The sequence below is a fragment of the Bombus vancouverensis genome, chromosome 10 (assembly GCF_051014615.1).
Source record: "Bombus vancouverensis nearcticus chromosome 10, iyBomVanc1_principal, whole genome shotgun sequence".
NCBI classification, from domain to species: domain Eukaryota; kingdom Metazoa; phylum Arthropoda; class Insecta; order Hymenoptera; family Apidae; genus Bombus; species Bombus vancouverensis.
In genome coordinates, this window is record NC_134920.1 from 7,471,336 (window position 1) to 7,493,969 (window position 22,634).

At 42.9% G+C, this 22,634-nt stretch overlaps 1 protein-coding gene across 3 annotated transcripts in view; it reads right to left on the reverse strand.

Annotated features, from left to right (window-relative positions):
- The window catches only part of LOC117156970 (agrin), a 325,884-nt gene extending 307,599 nt beyond the window's left edge, over window positions 1-18,285 (reverse strand). For all 3 annotated transcript variants that reach the window (XM_033334550.2, XM_033334549.2, XM_033334545.2), the window contains exon 1: window positions 17,057-18,285. The gene's annotated coding sequence lies outside the window, so the exon portion shown is untranslated. The remainder of the gene's footprint in view (window positions 1-17,056) is intronic.
- Between the last annotated feature and the right edge of the window lie 4,349 nt (window positions 18,286-22,634).

The window sequence follows — 22,634 nt, forward strand, 5'->3', positions numbered from 1 at the left end:
GACTAAGCGAGCTGTTAGCGCGCAGCTGATCGAGGTGCACAGAAGATTCTCGTGGGACCATTCGCTATATGACGAGTTTACAAAGGTCGTGAAATTGTTGAACTCGACTCCACGAGCCACGCTTGTTAAGAAGCCATTTACTTATTGCAGTTTGCTCGACCCTGACGTATTGTTTACGAAAACGACGCGGAATGAAAAACGGGGTCGACTTCGCGGAACTATTTTCGATGAATGCACACGAGTCTGCCGAGAGTACGTTTTACGCGCGAACTCGCGTACGGCTACGGCCGCGTCCGTGCGCGTGTAAGTAAGTACACATCTCGCGTAAAAGTAGCGGATGATTGTTCGGCCAAGAAAAAGAAAGTAACGAAAAAGAAGAAGAAAAAGGGAAGAAGAAGAAAGAGACGATGACAAAACAAGGCTGGAAAAAAGAAACAAAAAAACGTAGACCGTTCACAAAGGCGTCACTTCTCCGAGGCCTCGTTTCCGCGCGACGGATCGTAAAACGGACCACCTCCTTACTCTTGTTTCGTTCGGCCAATGTGCACGTGAGGGCAGTTTTTTGCGCGCACGTAAGAAATTCCGGCTCGCGTGCGCGTTATCGACGCCGACTAGAGACCTGGCGACGTTAAATTATAAATAAAAAAAAAAGGAATAAAGGAAAAAGAGAAGAAAGAAGAAATAAGTAGGAGAGGGGAAAAAATTGCTCTACATAGGCAAGGCGGTCCTGAACTTTCCACGGATCGAAGGGGCCGCGTGCACGAGTTGCGAGAGCCTTTCCGCGAACTTTTTACTTCTGCAAACATCCCGTCCGACGTTTCGCTGGAAATTGATTCGTGTCTATCGCGTAACCATCTCTGGAAATTCAAATAGCGGAACTGGAACCGTTTGATTTTTCATCGTATTTTTATTCCGTGTCACTTTTTTCGTATTTTGTCTTTTTTCTATCTCTCTCTCACGTTGCCTTCCTCTTTTTACCGTGGAAGAATCAAACGAACCGACGCGGCGCGTTCGCCGGTCGAAAGTCTGTTTTTGAATATCGCGGTCTCTCGTCGAGAGAACACGCAAAAACCAGGCGGTCGTTTAAGCCGAATATTTAATCCGGTCCTTTCGTCTACCCCGTTCTGAAGCCAACTTTCGCTTAATACGAATCAATTTTAATGAAACTACTTGGCGGCGTATCTGTACGTAAACAGAAAAAGTTGCGCGCTGAATATGAGAAAACCGAATATGAGAAAAGTCGGACGTGCTTCAAAGTTGCGTTGGTTGCGCGGCCCCGTGCGACCCGAATGCACATTTTAGGCCGAGATTTAAGCACTTTTGCCGCGGACTATTCTTTCATGAATGTTCAAAAGCGGCCGTCAACCGACGAAAAGCGGGATTGAAATAAATGGCGAAGCCTGGCCATTGCGATACTCGGGAAAAAGCTACGGGTTACCGCAAATGCGCCTTTCTCCCGCTCCGTTCCTCCCCCTCCTCACACTCTCTCTCTCTCACTCTCTCTCTCTCTCTCCCTTTTACCATTTCCAATTTTTTCTTTTACTGTTTGTTGTTTTCCTACGAGGAAAAGGCAGCACACGATCGTTCACGGATTTCTACTGCTTCTCTGTTATCGATACTTCGATTAAATCGACATTTCCTGAATAGTGAGAAAGTGAACGATCTCGGTCACGAAAGCAGCCACATTCACCTGCAAGGGTTCGACTGTGAAATCTTTCAGGAATCAAGAATAGCGGTACTCTCGTTACGTAATTCAGGGTTTCGAATGGAATCACGTGTATAATCGTGACGAAAGTCGTGCTTTAGAAACCCACAGAACGTAATGGACAGCGGCGAATGAATACCTGACGTGAAAAGTATCGACAAATTTCAGAGACGCTCAAAGAGATTTTCTTTTTTTCGCTTTCCAACCGTTCCTATTCGCGTGCCGGATCTTTCAAAGAGACATATTATCTACGTTTTTATTTTTTCCTTTTCAGTCGCGTCGTAATTGATAGCAAGCTACTGTACAACTACTCTCTTCTAAGGTAGTTTATTCGGTGCTGAAATGGTTAAACAAAATATCAATTTGCGCGCACCCAACAATAATTGACAGCCGATAACATTTTTACGTGCTTATTGAAGGAATTGAATCGATGAAAATTAAATTACGATAACGAAGTAACAGTGCTTTTAGGCTTCATTTTGAAATATAGATACGGAAAGTATATATATGGAAATTCTTTTTGGTTCGGTTAGGAAAATTTATAATTCACTCTGAAAGGCAAGCCAATCGATGACGAAGAATTATGTCTGTGTAATGTTTGAATAATCGATACGTGGTATTCTATGGCATGATAAAACAAAGAATTCCAGTTAAATTATGCACTTTAGCAGGTAAAAGAAATTCAAACGTTATCAAAGGTATAAGTCAGAAGTACAACAAAAAATTAGCATAGAGGTAAAGATAAAGTAGAATTTATTTTCGTGACGCAGCTATACTTTGATATTTGTTTGATATTATATATTCTAGATTACGTTATCAATGATTTGTCAATATCCTGTATAACTCACACTTCTCGTATTACCTTTACCCATGGGACGAAAACGTGTTTTATCGAAAACCAAAAAAACCGAAAAACCAAAATATTCCACCACGAATATCCTCGTTTCTGCGCGTAAGAGGATCACCAACTAAATAATAAAACTACCATATATAGGCAGTTCTCATATGAGTCTTCTGAATAAAATATTTCCTTGTGTCGTTTCCCAAGCTCGGTTTGCAGCAGCGTCAGAGAACCGGGCAAAGATGGGAAACTCTGATGAAACTTTCCCGCATCATTTTCTACTTCTTATTCTTCCTTTTGCTCTTCTCCTCCGTCTTCTTCTTCCTTTTCTTTTTCTTCTTGTTCTTCTTCTCTTCCCCATCCCCGCATCCACTCTTAGACAACTTTCTCCTTTCATGTCTTCTCCTCTCGCTCTCTCTCCTTCTCTCCCTCCCTCTCTCTCTCTCTCTCTCTTTCTCTCGAGATTAGAAAAACGCCGTGGCTCCTCGAGACGTCTTTGCATCTCGAGGGCCAATAGACAACCGAGAAATGTATTCCGACGACTCTCGACTTCTCCGCTTTCTTTCCGTTTTCGTTCTTTCTTCCTCGGCCTCCTTCCATCGACTGGCTGGCTGACTGGCTTCGATTCGTCTCCTTCAGTTTCCAAAGGCGAATACGCGCGAAACTTTCGCCACGAGCTGAGAAAAACGAAGCCCATGACTCGCTGACTTTTGCTACTTCGCAAAGTAGACTTTGCACGGGAATTTGTTCGAGTCCCGAGCCAAAAATTTAAGGCCGGAAGACACGATTATTCTAATAACGTCTACGTTCTTATTTGATTCTACGAGTATCTATTATTTTACAATTTTCTATTAGTTAGTCGCATTATTAGCTAGTCGTATTATTTCCAGCTTAAGTCGTTCGATATGCTGTTAATACAAAGATATCAGATATTTTTCGCGTTCGTTTAACTTGCTCGTGACTCGAGCAGAACGGATGAAAAGATCAGAAAAGTATTTCCGACGATTCTCCAGTGTAGCACGACGCTTTCCTGTTCTTTTCAACGACGCTTCGCTGAGCCGCGTCCGACAATGAGACAAATATACCGAGTACGAGAAACTTTCCCGCCCCCGAGGGAATCCGTCGAGCTTGCATTCCGTGTATCTCCGATAGTGTTGTGTATGTAATAAATCTGTCATTCAGATACCATATGCGTCCGTTGCAAAATGTTTCCATTTATACCTTCCATTCTGAAATTGGAATTATCGACATTCGAGGAAACATTTGATCGCCGGCTATTTATATTACTGATAAAATTGGGATAACCTAGTTAAGGGAAAAGTCAAATGTCAGAATCTAGACTTCAATAGTCTATTTGTAGGCGGAAAAAGCGTACTTGAACTTGAACATATACCCTACATCGATAATAAGTTGCTATTCTCGGCATAGCTATATTTCATCCGTTCGCAATACGAAACGCGCGTGCTTCAAGCATTTTTCGATTCGCTCAAGACAGACGCTCGGGGATACGTCGCTGGTATTTTCGGACATCGAAACGTTCTACAATTTGCTTGTGTGTATTTTACGCACACTTTTCGTTGGAAAAAGAAAAGCAGAGCACACATAAAAAAATAAAATTCAAGCCCGCAGTGATGAAACTCAACGAAAGCCGTCGACAGAAAATCAAATTCACACGCTCGCTTGGGACGCGAAACGAGAAAAATGATTTCCCGAATTGTCGGGGATGCCGGCTCGTCACGAGCATTCGACAATCACGGAAATACAACGCACGAAGAATCGAGGGGAAACGGACCATTTCGACCAGGTTCCACTCGTTCGATGATTATTCTCGTGGCCCGAGGTTGAGAAACACCGATAAGACAATCAAAAGGTCGAGGAACGGGCTTGGTTTTACGTCAACCTGATTTCTAATTACATCGAGCCAGAAAATTGTCGATGTGTTAACCCAAGATAGACCGTGCATGGGAACTCAATTCCGCTATGATGGACGGGCACGCGTCCCACAAAGTTGAAGACTTAATAAAGGCTTTCCTGTAATGCTTACTCGTCGTAGACGAGGGAATATCAGGATGGATAGCGGGCGAAGGTGGCGAACGAAAGGCGAACCGCTAGCCATATACAGTTCCCATTGGATATACATGTTGGGAGAACATTGCGCGCTGATGGCCCCGGAATACAATTCCGCAAAATGCTTTCTGTTGAATTTTAAGGAGATAAGCGGTATTAGCTCCGTTTTCCCTTCATACAACGTCTCTAATTCCGCGCGTCAGGCGCATTCCAACGCGACTCATATTGGGTTTTCCATTGTCGATTTGCTGCCTCGATAGTTTCGTCCTTTCGTTCGTGAGTTAATGCCATAGAAGGTTATCTTCTTTATGTTCTTTACTTTTATTCAATTGAGCGGAAGAACCAGGAATGCGAAGAACTTCTCTTTCAACCTAGTTTTCAACTTGATGTTGGTCGAAAGTGAATTAACGTTGTCGATGAAACGCTTAATATTTTTGAAACTCAATACGGATAGATCCTTTAGTTCTAATAGCAGTACATAAGGCGATATGTTTGTCGTAAAAATTAATGCGATACTCGATGTCTTATTTACGATCTCATTGAATACTCGTAAACGTTATCGCATTACTATATGAATCAATTTGATTTGCCATCCTAAATAATATACGTTGGAGATCTTTCCAACAGCTGTTCTTCCAAAGATAAATGGTTAGCCATAATGAACACGCTGAATTCATTTCTCCAGTTATGAACTCAATTTCCGGCGTATCTCGTACAATTTATCCCTAATATTTAATCTATCTTATTCCGGATAGATTAAACAAATGCTTTCTCTAATTGTTCCAAGCGACGTACCGCTATAATATTTCAGTTCCGTTCTACCTCTTATCTACTGATACATCCTCTGCTCGCCTATCTAGCGCTTTTAACGCTCAAAATTTCCACTCGATAATATATCTCCTTTTTTAAATAAATTTCCTAATTTTGAGACCCATTACAAATAGCTTCCATTCGCGTATTTTTTGCAATAACTGGAAGACTAACGACGATCGATGTAAACGAGATCAACTGGGTAATGATAGCCAGAGGATGTAGGAGGAACGAGTCGACGAAAGAAGCTGGAATATACGTTCCGTATGTATCGCTAGCAAGCGTGAAAAGGCATCTTGAAAATGCACGATGGAACCACGCATTATGACGATAGAGAGGATAATATGTCAAACAGCTAATAGAATTAGCCAAGACAAGTTTCTTAACAAGGCTATTTCCTGCGAATACTTAGTTGATCGAATATCAAGAACTACAGAAATCGCGTTGAAAGTCAAAATCCAAAACCTTCGCGATCTTCTGCTATACCGAAGGACAAGGGAAGCTTCATAGTTATACCTTGAAGATCGATTTAATCATCATTGCACTAAAGGGTGTATTTTATTATTAAAAGTGTGTTATATATTGGAAAATTTCCCTACCACTCACAAAGGATGTAGGCAACATAAATGTTTTAGTAATAAATCGTTCAGGATTATAAGGTAGGATTTTCCTGAATAATTGTCGCTATACGAAACGATACAAGGTTCGAGGAAAACGCGAAGGGAAACCGGTATGATAAGGCGTCCTAATTTGCCGGTACCAGGCTGCCAATACAGAATTCCATATAAGTTTCTCCATAAGCCATAATAATTCATCACCGACAAGATATGATGCTTTAATCCGCTGGTTCCGTAACGCGCGAACGAAACTTTCCCGAATCTCCATAAATTTTGAAAGTCGAATCGACGGGACGATTTTTCCCGAAAAATCGCTCTAAATTCCTCCGCGAGGATAACCATGCTTCAGCCGAGATCGAGGTTGCCTTTTTCTTAAGCAATCGACAACTTTAATTCTCGATCGTTGCGCGGGTATACAGAGAACTTTGCAAAAACTTAATTTAAATCTTCTATGCAGATTAACCGACGGCTGTCGAGAGGTTTTTCACCGGATGCTCGAATCATCGATCGACCCACATTCGTTTTTACGTCGGGCCTCTCGTTATTCCTAGAAAACAATTTGTCCCGAAGCTTTCTCGTGTACGGCGGATCGATTCTCCTCCTCTTGCACGTAGCAGATCCGCATTTACAGGAACTAAACGCGATCGATTCGCATAAATTCTACATAAATCCGTACACTGGCAACCACGATTGAATTATTCTTACATCTACCATCGATCTATTTACCCGAGTCCCGTTTATGTGAGGGGAATGCGTGTAATACCGTCCGCACAGATTGCACGGCAATTTTATTTGCAAATTCATCATCATTAGTGGCGTCGATCGCTTCATGTTCATCAGGGCCCTAGCACCGCCGAACCTATACGAGATACTGAAAGAAAAACAATTTTTTCCCATAAAACCATACGCTTATATAAAATTCGCAAAAGTTGTTAAATATCCATGTTCCTTCGTTGTGATTTCTAGCAAACTATCAATTCGCCTTAATTCATCCCTGAGAATACGTTCCATTAACCTCGACGCAAGGTGCTTGTACTTATTTTTCACGGAATCATAGCATCGTAGTAGGAAAAGCGTTTCCACAGGGGAACGGTACAGGATCGAGATCAACTTTCCCGCTGTCGTTCGCTCGAGAAACGGGGATACGCGTTTGAAACTTCGCCGTTTCTTTGTGTACGTCCGTGGAAGCTTAAACGTTTGCAGGGGTTTACGCGAAGACGTGCACGCGCAAAGAATTCGTAGTACTCGGTCGCAAAGGTGGAGAGAACCAGCGTGGCAAAGGATACGTTTCGCCCCGACTCTGTCTCTCGCCATTACACTCCACCCGCCATTCGTATCCAGTGACGTAGAAACGCTTCGCGTTCGCCCAGTGCGGCGCAACGCGGGACTACGAAATTGCTTTACCGCCCCCTCGCGGGGTCTTTAATTTGGTTTACTATCGGCTTGCGACCCCTTCGCTTCAGCCGCAAACTTTGTCTCCACACTTTTCCGCCGCGAAAATTGCTTGACGAATCCCTCTCCAGCCGAGAAATAAACGCCGTGCCGCGGTACCAGCGAAAAAATTTACCATCCCTGCAGTGTTCTCTTCCACAGCTCGGAGCACCCGCGTGAAATCTTGCACGGAAAGGTTTTATGTTTCGGATCCTTGAAAGGGAGGACCGAAGAGTAGGTTGGGTCAGCAGCGGAGACTGAAATATCACTTTAGCTGACTTACGATGCGGGATTATTGTTTTATTATGCTAGGAGCCACTTGGTTTGTAGAGGACTTCTTCGTATACAGACATTAGTGAAAGAATCGAACTACACGGCGGAATTTTAACCTTCCTCGCAATACGACGATTTTTTCTGGAAATCAGTTTCTTATTGCAGTGGCGCCGATAAAATACGACTTGGACAATGATTAAAATTGTGTCTGTAGCCAGGAAAGATATAGAATCTAGGGAATGCACGGCAGATGGGTGCAACGTTTTTGCCAGCACGACGAAACGATGAGCAAGAAACGTGATCGGCGTAAATTGTTTCCCCCGAGAAAGGCTTCGATGTATCCTCGTCCAACTTTCGACTATTCGACAAAAATCGCGTGCAGGGTGCGCGCCCTATTTGCGGCAGAACGTGTTAGTCGTTCACCAAGGAAAATCCGGTACTGGGGTCCTTTGTCTGTCAGGGCCAGTAGCTATACCGATGGCACACGGCGGAGGGGAATTACCGACGATGAAAGGAGAGAAGGAACTGGTCGACACGGCGACTGCCTCGCGAACGTCGAAAAGTCGCCCTGTCCTGATTTTACGCGAGGTAATCTCTTTCCTTTCTCTCGGTTCGCTTTTCCACCCTACCTCCTTCTTCCTTTCCCCTCGGCCCTTCACCCCCCTTTTTCCACCGTTGGCTGTCGGTGAGATGGGCGAAGATTGGTTCTACTATAACACGAGAGTTTGCAGTATGGCTCGATCGTTCTTTCTCTAGAGGTTCGTGTCTTTCGTCAGGATATAAAAGGGTCTCTCCAGTGACCAACGTGGTCGTTCCAACGACAATACCTTTTACTAGCGAGCTATTTTCAAGCTGTCGATGTGCCATGAACCGAAAGCTCGCTATGAGCCTAGTAAAATTGTCCATTTTATACGCTCTATCGTGCAGGGTATGATATTTCTCGTTTAATATTATTCTGATTTAAACATACGAAAGATCTACATAAATTCTTTCAAATTCGACCTATCGTTCGTAAAATCTCTTTGATTAAACGATATTTAAATGGCGAATGAACGTTCAAACAATGTTCAAACGACGTTCAACAATTTCTTGTTAATGTTTCATTGTTGGATTTCTCAGATTCTTCTTTTGTTGGATCGACGAAAGCTAAACGCGAACAGCCTTTTTAGCATTTTACTTTTCATCAAACGATATTTAAGTCGCAAATAAAAATGCCCCTATTGTTATTTATTATTTGCAACTGTACGGCAATTGTAGCTGACTACCAGGATCGGGAGAACTGACCAGTACATTTATTATATCCTTTACCAGTTGCTTAAGTACGTCACCAGCAGAAGCAGACGAGCGCGACTCTATTTCGCGGACGACGGAAGATAATTAATGCAAATGGACCGGTGCGCGTAATCGCGAGATAATAAAGCGATCATAGCTCAAGGAGAGTACTTCGCGGTGACACTGGTGAATTATGCACGATCTCCCGGTAATTTGAGACGATATTACCCTCGGCAGCATAAATTTCTCTTCTAGACCTGCGACATTTCTTCGATCCCATGGAAACCATTTTTGCTTCGTAAAAATTGCGACTAATGAGGCCAGAATATCGTACGTAATATTGTACGTGCTTCAAATACCGAAATATTTATCCTTGTAGCGATAAATTGCAAAGAAAATTCTCGGAAGGGTATTCAGGATTTTCATATATTTGCCAGTACGATGAATGAAATCCTTTAATGAATAAAGTAATAAAATAAGAATGCACAAAGAAAGACAACACGGGCCAAAAATGAGCCAGGAGTACCAGTGGCTATTTATTCTAAATTATATAGCCACGTAAATCGCGTATTATGGAAAACGACGGAATTTTCAACGAGTACGTATTTTGCTTGAGGTTAAAAATGGTGTCGTCGTGTGGTCAAGTGCATTCGCACTGGACGCCCGGAATAACCGCGGCGCATTTCGAGGTGCAGTAGGAGAATGTGATCCACGTACGCGGCTCTCCTTCCACGGCCGGTATGTATCCCACGAAATATCGGTAAGGGTTGGGTCAGAATGTCAGGTCACGGTACCCCAAAGTCTTGCCCTGGAAAGGTTAACATTACACTAACACGCGTGAACATGTTCGTACACCATCTTAAACGTGTCGCGCGGCCAAATGTCCCATTCTCGTTCCGATGTAACGAAGACATTCTTGGTCACGCAGTGAAATCGGCCGAAATCTAGTTGGACAATTGGACGCTTTGTTAATTCGCGGAAGCTATTTGCGGTAAATAAACGGAAAGCTTATATATCGTTTAATTAACAATTATCGTCGAAGAATTTAACATTTCATTCGCATATCGCGACTAAAGCGTCATTATTCTGCTGTTTCATTAGCGCATCTCGTTTCATTTAACTGGACAAAAGTGTACTATTGTGTTTGCCTACGTGCGTTTTCGACTACGATATACCGATGATGTTTCGTGAAATAACCGATGTTTTCCGTAGCGGAATGAAAGGCTTTGTTGTATACTTAGGATGCTTAACATTTATCCCTGTGTAACTTTCGTTAAAAATGCACCTTATAGATTCTGGGCATTTCAATTTTTAATAACGTCGACAGTTTACGCGGCACCACAGAAAAAAGAGAGAGTCAGTTTGGCCATGGAAATTCGGAAACTCGGCAAATGCCTGTTGTTTACTTTGAACACAAAAGAGTGGAAAATAGCCCAAGTGTATTCGTCGCGGGCGAATAAAATCGAACGGTACTACTGGCAGAATCCTCTGGCAGTGGAGCGTCCTTTGCATGATTCGGAATACAGGCAACTGGTGTATTTGCATGCGAGAAACCGAGGGCATAAACCGAGGACAGAGAAGAAGAGGCACGAGATAGCCAGCGCGAACGCGATACACCCGTACACTATTTGATCAGGCATAGTAAACACGATATTTTCTCACGTGTGGATACACAGGCCGCAAATCCAGACAGGTCTGTCTGTCGGTTTACTCCGGCGCGTCATTATTTGCGTCCCATGGAGCACCTGGACGTGGAACGTGGCTGAATTAAAGGGAGCGATACAGTAGCAGTAGCACCAGTGGCTGCGGGGAAAAAAAACATTGCCAAGTAACGGGATTATCCAGATCAATTGATCCACCAGCTATAATAGCTACGTTTAATCCGACCCCGCTTTGAATTCAGCCGGCGACCGCGACCGACGAATATGTCTCGAATAACTCATCTCTGCTGGCACGTTTCGTACGCCCCTGTATCCGAAAAGCCTCGTATGGAACTGGATTGGTAGAGCTGGATACATATACATACGGATTTGTTGGTTTAACGACACGCGACGACAACGAAAACGTAATTCGTAAAGTCGGAAATCGTGAGTACGCGCGCATCCGAGGAAGCGCCGTCTAGGCGAGAAAAGGAGGAGGAGGGTGAATCATTAATCTAGAGGATCAGCACGCCGTTACCGGGGACGATTTGTATTTCTTGCGATCCGTAATCCGTGCACTTTCTCATAAAAGATCGGGTAGTCGCGTCTAAATTGATTCTCCTGCTCTTTCTTCCCTTAATCCCAGCGTTCTTTCACGATCTTCCTCCCCTGCCGCCTCTTTGTCGTCCCAGCGGCGCGCTTTCGCTGTGCGGATCGCGAGAAATCCCGCGGTATTCCCCGAGAAAGAGAGAAAGAAGAGGAAGAAGAAGAAAAAAAAAGGAACCGGATGCGACCGTTGGATTTTTCATCTTTTTCTCGCACGAGTCGCGGTACCGTTGGTCCTCCAGCTAGCGAGACGGTAATTGGATAAGTTAATTAGCTTTTTAAATGAAACTTTGTCGAGCTTTTAGATACTCGGACCGTTCTTTTTTCAGCCTTGCGGTCGCATACCTCATCCTCGTTGTTCCTGAACGCGAACGGTGGATGCTTGGTTCCTTTCGAGGAGCCTTAAAGTAAATGCCAGAGAACCTGCCAGACCAACCATCGTCGTCCCAACCCTCGCTCCCTTTACTAGCCTGACCCATCCACCCCTCACCACCTTTCGTCCTTCACATCCTCTAACCGTTAATTGAAGCCATAACGCCGTAGAGCCTCGAGCGTCCTTAATGCAGCCGAGCTGCGTCACTTTAATTGAAAGTGCACGGATTCCTCTGATAGCTGCGGCTGCGGTTCCATCGTGAAAGAGTAAGAGAGGCCATGGTTCAGAGGGTGTTAGTTCACGACCAACGGAAAACGAATGGATGGATACGGTGCACTCGGACGATGGAAGTAAGCATTTACCTTAAATATACTTTGAATCGCGTTACACAGCCGGCCTCTGGTTATATCTGTATGTATACGCCGTGTTCGTGTCTCGAAACGGTAACACAAAGCTCGAACAGAGACTACGAAACCTAATCCAAACCGAAATACAGCGAGCCAAGAATTTCGATGTTTTTACGTCGTGTCTGATGTTTCGTCGCGATGCTGAAGGGTGATTTATTACGGGAAACGATTTCGTGCTTCCTTCCTCGGCCCTCTCCACGCTCGTCGCTGTTTCACCAACGAACCGCATAGACTATTTCGTTGAAGTAGTTATAAGTAAATGCGCCGTGTTCCGCAAACGGAAAAAAAAGAGGAAGATGAAGGGGAAACGTGAACACAGGAAATGAAATTCCTTTGGACGTCGACGTGCTCGTTTTATATGCTTATTAACTTCGGTTTGACGGAGTGAATATCAAACGGCGTGAGTTAGTCGAGTGAAATAAATAAGATCAAAGAAAAGTTTTAACGAGAACTTAATCAACGACCGCCAATGTTTCCGAACAAACAGAGTTACGGAAAAGTACCGCCGGAGTTCGATAAACCATTACTTATGATATTAATGCTGCAAATGTGTACTCTACTTACTTCCTCATCTCCTCTCTCTTTCTCTCGCTTCACTTTTTGTTGTCTTTCTCATTTTTTGGACACATAAACTTTCAACGAGAAAATTTATTCCAATTCTCCCCGATTTCTTCTTAGTTCAAACGCTACTAAATGAGTAAACAAGCGTTTGTATAACTTTGCAAATAGCGTTCTGCGTGTACAACGTGTAATGTGAAATTTTCCGATTAGACGAGATATCAGTTTCATGATGCAACAATTTTATTATTACAGATAATAATTTGTAACAACGCGTAATAACGTGTGACAGAATTATCTTTATCGCGTGTGCAGATTCATACACGGTTATATCGACAGGTTCGAAATATCGATTGAACGTTTACATCGTCGCACTTTTGAGATACTAGTCATTCTTGAACATCCTCTATTCGTCGATTATCCATCCGAGCGAAATCGAGGCTGTCGGATAGCCCGTGATTAATGAAGATACATAATGATATCAATTCATCGCACGTATGTTCACTATAGAACATCGACAATCCGAAATCTGGTTATATCGGAGGATTTAAAATACAATATACACTCCCGCGTAAAGTTATTCGCGAGCTTAATCAATTTATTCTGAGAATAACATCGCGAAAGGTACTGGTATACCGAAGGAAATATATAAAGGACGATATTCCACGACGGTATTATTTATCCTTTCGAACAGTACTAGTAGAAATGTTCCTCCGTGAAACAAAAGATCATTATTTCGTTGGAAATCTCGACGTGAACCAAAAGTTTCCAAACAGCCGCATCTGTCTGTCGAGCGCTATACACGTAGCTTCCCGTTAAGTTTATTTGTTATTATTCCAAGCTCGCAAGCTTGGCGAACGTCTGATTGCTGATTTATAAAAATAAAAAGTAGATTTCGACTAAATTCAAAAACGAAACGTAGAAGAAAACGTAGCAAACAAAATTATTTTCTTGCCTGCAAGTCAAAGCTAAAAGTACGTGACCCAGGGATTTCGGGTGGTCCAATTACTCCGCTGAATAATTGTCCGAACTTACAAGTTGTTGTTAACGAGTACCGCGGATAACTACCGTGACTTCTGTTTCTTGGGCTGAATAATTCCTCGAGTACGGGTTGCCAAGAACTTCTCGCTCGTAAACAGAACGAGGCCGACGTTACGTTGTCGAATATCGAAAATAAAACAAAACGGCCAGAGCAACTTGGGAAAGTTAACGGTCTTTTAATTAACAGAGTGACGCAACGAACGTACCTGTGAAACGAATTAATTGTTCAACGAAAACTCGACGAAGCTCGAGACGCATCTTCTATGATAAAATGCAAATTCCCTTGCGCTACGATTTTCTATCGCTTTTGAATTTCGTTTCACTGTAAATGTATATCACGGTTCATAATTCGATTAATGATTCGATTAATTTTTATTCGTAATTTGCTAACAAAATTGAAAGGGAAATATGCTTAAACATTTAACACGTGAAATTTTCTGCGATAATAATACACGCGTTGTAATATAAAATGTAGAACATGCAATGTCAACGTAACATTGTACACTTCACGATACGTTTTTCGTTAATTTCTGCAATTAGAATTTTCGTGAACAACGGACACTGAGAAAAGACAGAGACAATAAAGAAAATGCCACAATGCCGTTGCTTTATAACATATACTTCGTTAAGAATTTAATTTCCCACTCGATATTCTTCCAATCCTTTCAAACGAGAAAGATGATACCGATGAAGAGTAACATAAATTCTAATTTCGCATACAATATACTCTCAGCGTAACGTCGATGAAACAATATACAACATTTTAAAACTCGAAAGGCGAACAAAAGCAAATTTACAATCCATAATATTTCAGTATGTGCTTCCTTGAAAATAAATTCATTTAAAACGAATATCTGTATTCATAAAGTAATTAATCGAACTTTAATATTCCAATATTCTCGTACGCACGCATATCGGGGCCATCGTTCTTTGTTTATAACTTTCTTTATTTTCAAACTCTCCAACCTCGTAATTATAATTATAGTACTAATAAAATTCTGTTCGATATCGTATTAAAGATATTATTTGTTTGGAAATTACATAAATTTTGAGAAACAGCGAACATCGAATCTTTACAGAGAAAGGCGCGTACGCGTCTCTGATGTTAATGGGGAACAAAACCTTCACGCTGCCACGGGATAATTAATCACCTGTCGGGTACGGAAACCCATGTCCGCTGAGTCGTTGATACTACTACTGGCCGCGCAGCAGATCCCATACGGATCCGTTTTCCTTCCACCTTCTTCGTTAACTAGCGCGTTATCGTAAACCAGCCTCGATCGTATATACCAATTAAAAAGAAAAAAGAGACAATTCATTTGTCTAACACGGAAAATCATCCGTATTAACGTAACAAAGGATTAAAGCTAACCGATACAGTTACCAATAATACCAATACGATAATAGCCGCGGATATAATATTTTCCTGTTTACAATGATACAAAACCACGGACTCTTTGCTAATTTCCCACATAATCATAACGCCAACTAATAGTTTCCGGTGTATTTCAACTCATGTGAAAACGATACTGTATCGTCGTCTAATATTTGTTATGTTACACGCAACAGCCATGATCATTTAATTATTAATATCTTCCATTGGATATTCCATCCAATTAGACGGCCGTTGTTATCGTTGCTGCCGATAGCAGACCAGGGAAAACATCGAGGAAGTCCTCGACAAGACTAGTTTAGCGCGAGTACCGTAAAACCGTCACGACGTGCGGAGACAGCCTCGTTACGGTTCCGTTCGGAGTTACTCGTCCAAACAGAATTTTATCTCAAGCGCCATCGTTACAACAGGCCTGGCTTGCCAATCGATTTCTCCGATAACGCGCCAACTTAAACAGATACACCGAACTTCCGGGTAAACTTTCACGCGATTAAGACTGTTAATGCTCGCGGAATTACCACGAGATAGCTGGAACCTCGAACATTCCGTCGGCGACTCGATAGAAATCATCTGCACGATTATTATCGATCGGTCGTAGACTCTGCGTTCGCATTCGCGTTCAGTCAGACCGCAAACAAATTTTCCGTGAAACCCAATTAAGATTCCAATAACGAAGGCGTTTCGTATCTTTCATAAAAAAAAAATCTCCGACAGATCGTTGCGATTCCAGTCAGTTTCTGTTAAACCACCTACAAAGTGGAAATAGCGGTCGCGATACGAGCGGAACGTATCGGAATAATCCACCGCGATCTTGATCTTTACAGCATACAACCAGGTTGCATTACCCGGGAGGTTCACCGATATCAGAACTGACCGTAAAACTCCGATCACGTCTATCACGTTCGTGACCGGGCAGTCGAATGTTGTGCCGTCAGTCAATCGCACCGCTATAAAATATGTCAGCAGACCGTATTAACGAAGCATTAAATTGACGCGTATAAAACATCGATGAACGGCGAGGATTCGACCGATCGTGTTTTAATCTGATCTCGTCGAAGCACAAACGGAAAAAATTCCAGTGATTTTTATTACACGCTACTGAAAGGTTGTGTCAACGATGACATTAATTTATCGAAATGTAGTTTGGAGTTTGAAAACGCCGCGTGTAGAGCGATCCACGGGAACGATTCACGGTGTAGGAAGGGCCAGTGCATACGTAGAAATCGTAGCGAACGTGAAGTAGGCAAGAATTATGGCAGCTGGCAGATCGATTACTCGTGTAGAACGCATCCGGTCACGTGACTTCCCGTGATTCTAATTCAGTAGGACGTAAAATGTTCGAGTGTCGTGTGCGGCGTAACGCTACGTGTTCGCACGTAGACCCTATTCTCCCTTGTCGCACGGTATCAGCCTAAACTGAGAAAAAAATCAAGTTTCGGCTCCCTTTTACCGTCTCCTCCTACTTCTCGCTTTCACCTTCTTACAGTCTGACATCGATGGAAATATCAAACGTATTCTTGTCAGGAAACAAAACGATTCGTGTCTAACTTATGTATTAGAAAGAAACTATTTCTGCGAAGAACGAGAAGCACGAATAAATTATTAAAAAATCCAATTTCACGTGAAAGAAAGATGATCACAAAAAAAGTAGAATAAAAATTCAAAAATTCGTACGCGATGAAAGGAGCGGTCAGGAAGGCATTGGTATCCCCACCCCCCTCCTAATAACTAAGAACGAACGAAATCTATTCACGCGTATCATTCACATAAAATTCTACACTCCGTTTGTATATGAAACACAACAATGCGACTAGGACGCCAAGATGAATCCATATACGAGAACTCGATCGTCCTGTATCGTCTTTTGATCGTCCTTTTGGCTGTACTCGTTTTGGTACATACTCGCCCCCGTTGTTCAACGTTCGTTCAACGTTGCAATGAATAGAGGAAGAACAGAGAGAAAGAAAAACGCGCGCTCTGAAATTGCGATTTTACTGTGCCGCGGCGTCGGTAAATATTTACCTGTCAGGCTGGCTGTTCGTTTCTCTCTGGTCTCTGCTGCTCTTTAATTAACACGCGTTGTCCTTCTTCTTTTGTAATCCTCCCCTCTCGTTTCTACGACACTTCACTCTCCAAGGACGAAGTCGACGAAAAATAAAAGACCCGCTACCGGTCCTTTCACTGACAGACACGTTTCACCGATCCTACAGGACCCTTACTTTCCTTTCCTCGTTAACGTTGGATTACACGGTAGCTGAGACAGGCCATTCGATTCCCTCTTTCGATTTCCTTAGGCTCTCATAGTCGAACGCGATATCTCTGCCGAACAATACCATCGGCTAAACGATAGCTATCACGAGTCTGCTATCGACCCATCCCGCTCATAAAGCTCACCGAATTCTGCGACGTAATATTTCCCACCGGTTTGTATACACATGCCAACGATGGATCGTCGCCTCTGCCTAAGGATACGACAAATACGTTCGGTTATGAATGTGTCGATGTTTCTCGCGAAGAGAATTGCCAGCAAGCCTCCGCGGAGATTTTTCCAACTTCCGGCAGTGCCAAGAGCAGACGCTTAATGGACTTTAATGGATCGCGAGCGTAGGATCGTACATGGCGGAAAAAGTTTCACGGAACTTCGGCCACCGGACACTCACTGGGTTATTAATGAAGAAAATTGAACGGATCTCACCGAGCACCGAATACAGAAGAAGTTAATGGATTTTCTTTCCTGGCGCTTTCCAGACGTTGCAACGAGTTCGAGTGGTAACGATTTCGAGGGTTCTTCGTTTGCTAAGTTCTACGCACTACACATACACTCCATCGAACGTCACTTCATCCACTGTACACTGATAAAGTTTTCGTGTGATCCGGTATAAAATCCTTCGTGCCTTCGTCCACGATAGTCATATTTAATCTGTCGTAATCTTGGCCACCCTTTCGTTACGCATCCTCATGATCGGAAATGCGCTTTCTGTTCGAACGTCTACCGGTGATTGAGAAAATCGAGCGTACGAACGATCGTTTCTACTTCGCAAGGAAACTTTTAAACGAAACTGTCTTTACGAACGAATGAATCGCGGACAGCGACGCGACGTTGACGCGAACTTTACGATACCCGACAGGCGTAAAAAAATGTGCGTCCTCGTCGAGGGAATGTCGTTTGCATCGTGTCGGCTAACTGATCGAGGTACAGGATGCAGTTGTCGCCGTCGACGACGAGGAACGTCACCGGGACGAAGGCTCGGCACGCGAGTTCGCCGGCCGACTGAAGCACGGTACGACTGTCAGCCGACCCCAAACCCCGAAACTCGACTCGACTCCTCTCCGTTCAACGTGTCCGCCGTCTTCGTCGGTTCCCCATAGCGATAAGGGGTGGCTGGGGGTGCAGAGGGCATAAACAGTCCAAGGGAGAGGGATGGAGTATTCCGCGCCTGCGTCAGGTGTACGAGCCGACGAGAGTCTTCCTTCTACTTTATGCTTGACACTCGCTACTCCTGCGTTGCTTGTGCAGGTGAAACAGATAACGAGCCGAAATCGTAAGTCGTCTGATATCTTTTTAACCTTCTTTTAACTACGATCGAACATCGGATCTTGTATGCGACGCGCGTGTATATGGTCTTTCATACATGGAGAATCGGTAAATTTACGATGCCTAAGCTAACGCTGTAAAAACGACCTAATCGATCGGGGAATTAACCCCATGCCTTACATTCTCTTCTTCCTCCTTTATCTTTTCTTTCGAACTATACGTGTTACAATTCAGCACTTAGATACTGCGCTTTCTCACGGACCGCTTCGACGTAATTTCTTTCTTCTTCTACGAAAATGAAATTCTCGCTATAGAACATTAAATACTGGATATAATTCGCAATTAGTTTCCGATGCTATAAGCTACATTTAAATCCGATAATGTACAGATGAATTCTATTTACAATGAAATTTTACGATTAATACGCTTCGATAGTATAGGGTAAAGCAGGTTAATCGACAGTTCGCGTGTAATTCTGTAGCATTTTGTTCTATTGGATAAGATGAAACAAATAAGCGGATGAACGTTCTATGATGGAACAAAAGAGAACAAAGCCAACGGCCGATGATATTGTCGCAAAATCAGTCGATGTAACGTAAGCACGAGCAGTACCGGAGGACGACGTTGCGATTCACGAACGTTCGCATCGATTAATTAACGTAAACCACGATAAATCAATCGAATTGTTGTTCTCGATACAGTCAACGGTTTTCCGTGGTTAACCCATGGAATTTCAGATTTGCTCTCTGTTCTTGTCCCATTGCCTTTACCTTCTACGTTGCACCATCTGCGTCTACTCCACTGTCTGTCCCTTTTTCGCGTTCCTCCGATTCCGCTTTCAGAGTCGGTATCGACGATTCGATGTGAGAAATCAATCAGTCCTAAAACCACTTCCGAGAAACTTAGCAAGCGCGTTTCGCCGCTTGACGTCGGTTCAAGAGTCTTCCGAGTAGCGATTCGTCCACGTTCCAGCCCTCTTTGACTCGCTCGGTTAAAGTGACACGGGTCTTTTCGGTCCTATGTCGAATTCGAGTTGCGTTTCCAACTTAAAGCTGGAGAACTTTCTCACTTTTACCGTCGATCATATTTCACATTTTGTTACCGAAATCTGAGATTGATCGTAGCATAACGTAGTTTATGACACTTGACATATCATCCGGATTAGAGACTAATCATTAAATGGTAGCTTTTAAGTAGTACAAAATATATTTGAAATTTGGAATAGGAATCTTACACAAGTACTATGATTAAACTTATCGTCCGTATGTCAAGAAAAACACAAGGCAAGATTAAAGTCGAAAGAGCAAAGAAACTGAATGGGATTTGAGACGAAAGTTTAGATCCTCGAGAGATTTGGTTACATCTGGAAGTTGTAAAGACCAGAATTGTGTTGAATTGCATTAATTAAGCTGGCGCGTATCTTCCATAAATACTACAGATTTATATTATGTCATTCCATAAATAACACCTTCCGAAAGCTGAATTTAAAACAATGGAATTCATCACGATAAGAGTTTTACCAAAAATAGAACGGAAAACTCAGTACGAAGATAACAAACGATTATAAAAGAGAAGGGGGAGGAAGGTCACTGATTAATTACCAACAGATAGTTGTTTATTTTCACCTAATCTACGTAAATGAAAAAGCCGCGTTATTTATAGAATAACCTAATACATATACCCACACGAGGTATTTCCTGAAATCTCACTATCTCGCATCACGTGTGGAATCAGTATGTTAATTGTTGCACTTGTAAATATCTACGTATGATTTGAAGAAACAGTGTTACTGCAAATAAATAAATAACGATAAATTCGATCGATCATTATCGTTATCTTATCAAGAAAACGTGGAAGGAAAGGCGCAGAATAGACTCGGCATATCGATACGCGACGCAGTGAATTCGTCAACTCGCGAGCTTCAGCGGTCATCAAGTAGGAACAATAACAATAACCGAGATAACGCACGCAACGCAACGCCGCGAGATCCGTTTAGCTACAACCAAATTGCCAGTATTATCAGTTATCGGATTATTACGGCAAATTGTTCGGGTTTGCCTTTACCAACTAGCCTACATACTGCGCGACCCCTCCGGCGACCCGGTTCGCCATGTCGGTGGCGTGGCGGTCTCTTTTCGCTCCGTCTCGCTTTCATCGACGCGTTCGCCGGTGACTCGTCCCATTTGTCTTCTTCGCTCACCATAGTGGAAGCGTGTTCGACGCCGCGCAGCCAGATGCGCCGTTGTTCGCGTAAGCATACGGTAAATTCCAACTTGGCCGAACTCTAAACGTAACCTCGCGTGGAAAGCTGACGCTGCCAGTCCGCGAATACGAAGAAAAGTGAATGAAACGGCTGGCGGAGAAAGGAAAAGCAACTGACTCGAAATATGTATTCCGGCATAGTGGCGTTCGGAGAAGTTTCGAAACGACTTCGCACCCAACATCCAAACGTTTGTGCTGAGTTACGAGACTGTTACACCGCGGATACAGCTAGTAAATTCGAGAGGTAAATGCCGCTCAATCGTCGATAACGCGTCTACAACGATGTCCCAACTTGAACTGTTCAATCACCTTAAGAGCGTTACGCGAGCAACGTTCCCATAGATGGGCCATACTTGTTCAGATTTTTAGTACTTGTATACGACATATATATATATAATGTAATGAGAAACGTCGCTAAGAACAATGATATTCTCTGTGTATATGATTGTTAAAATTTGTTCAATAAAAGTTAGTGTCGCAAACAATGCTATATGTGAATTACGATCTTTCGTTGTGAGTTATTTGCAAATGGAAATAGGAATAGGATAAAACCTTTCCTTCCGTATTGTTGAACTTTTGAACTTCGCCTAGAGATAATGGGAATACGAACCTCATCTAGGGACACACATACCCGTAAATATCCATATGTAGGTACCTGTAGATAGCAGTAACATGCTTGTACACGTAATACCCCGATAATACGCTAAGTCTGAAATATGGGTATCGCCAATGGCGCCCATTGAGTCTGCAACATGATCTTACGAATACGAACCTCTATCAGAACTGCGTAAAGTTCGTGGTCTCGTTATTTACTATTCGCTCATACGATTTCTCAATCAACGTCGTGGCTGTACTCGATCGTACACGATAACGGGAATTTCACACACAGTCGATGCATAAATTTCCAATGATTTTCGATATCGTACGAAAACGTGTATCATTCGATATCTTTCTGGGTCACTGCAGATATCACTGCTGCATAAAAACGTCCGCATTGTTATATACGGAAAACGTTTGAATATTGACCAGTGCACGCGTGTACGAAAAGAATAGCACTTGCGGCGACACGACACAACAGCGTGATAAAGAGATTTCTGAAATATCACCGAGATATAAGCCTCTCAAAAATACGACAATTATTCACGAATCAGTCTTAAAACCGTCACGGAGTGATTTATACATGGAGGGAAGGTACACATGGCTATTTATGTCGTAAAGATATATTTCGCGGTGGTATCGCTGCGCTTGATAACAAATTGTTTCGCGGCGTTTCCCACTTTTATCTAACTCCATGGAGAAGACGCGATAGAATGAACGCAGAAATGAATATACAATGATACGACATCCGGCGATCATTAATAAACCGTCTTAGAAATCATGTGCCCGATCTTCCGTCGACGGTACATGCCACGAATCCATTAGAGTAATTTATTTATCCTGGCGTCTAATTATTTACTATCTACATCTGAGAAACTTCAGCACTCTTAGAACGATAGGCTCCGGTTTAAAATCGTAGCAAGCAGCCGAGTGAGTTGTTACGCTGAAAAATCGTTTCGACGATTCTATCCTTAACGAGATCCTGTTCCGGTGGTTTGCTTGATCGATCTCGCTCTCCAACCGGAAGCAACTCTTTTTCTCTCGTCGAAGAGACGACTTATGAAACTTTGAAACGCGTTGCTTCGAGACCACGATGTCTCTTCTTTAATCTCGAAACCCGTATACTCGAACGCCTTTACCATTCCCGGTGACGTTATCGATGGTTCTGTTCAGGGACAAAGGAGACCGAGGCGATCTAGACGTTCC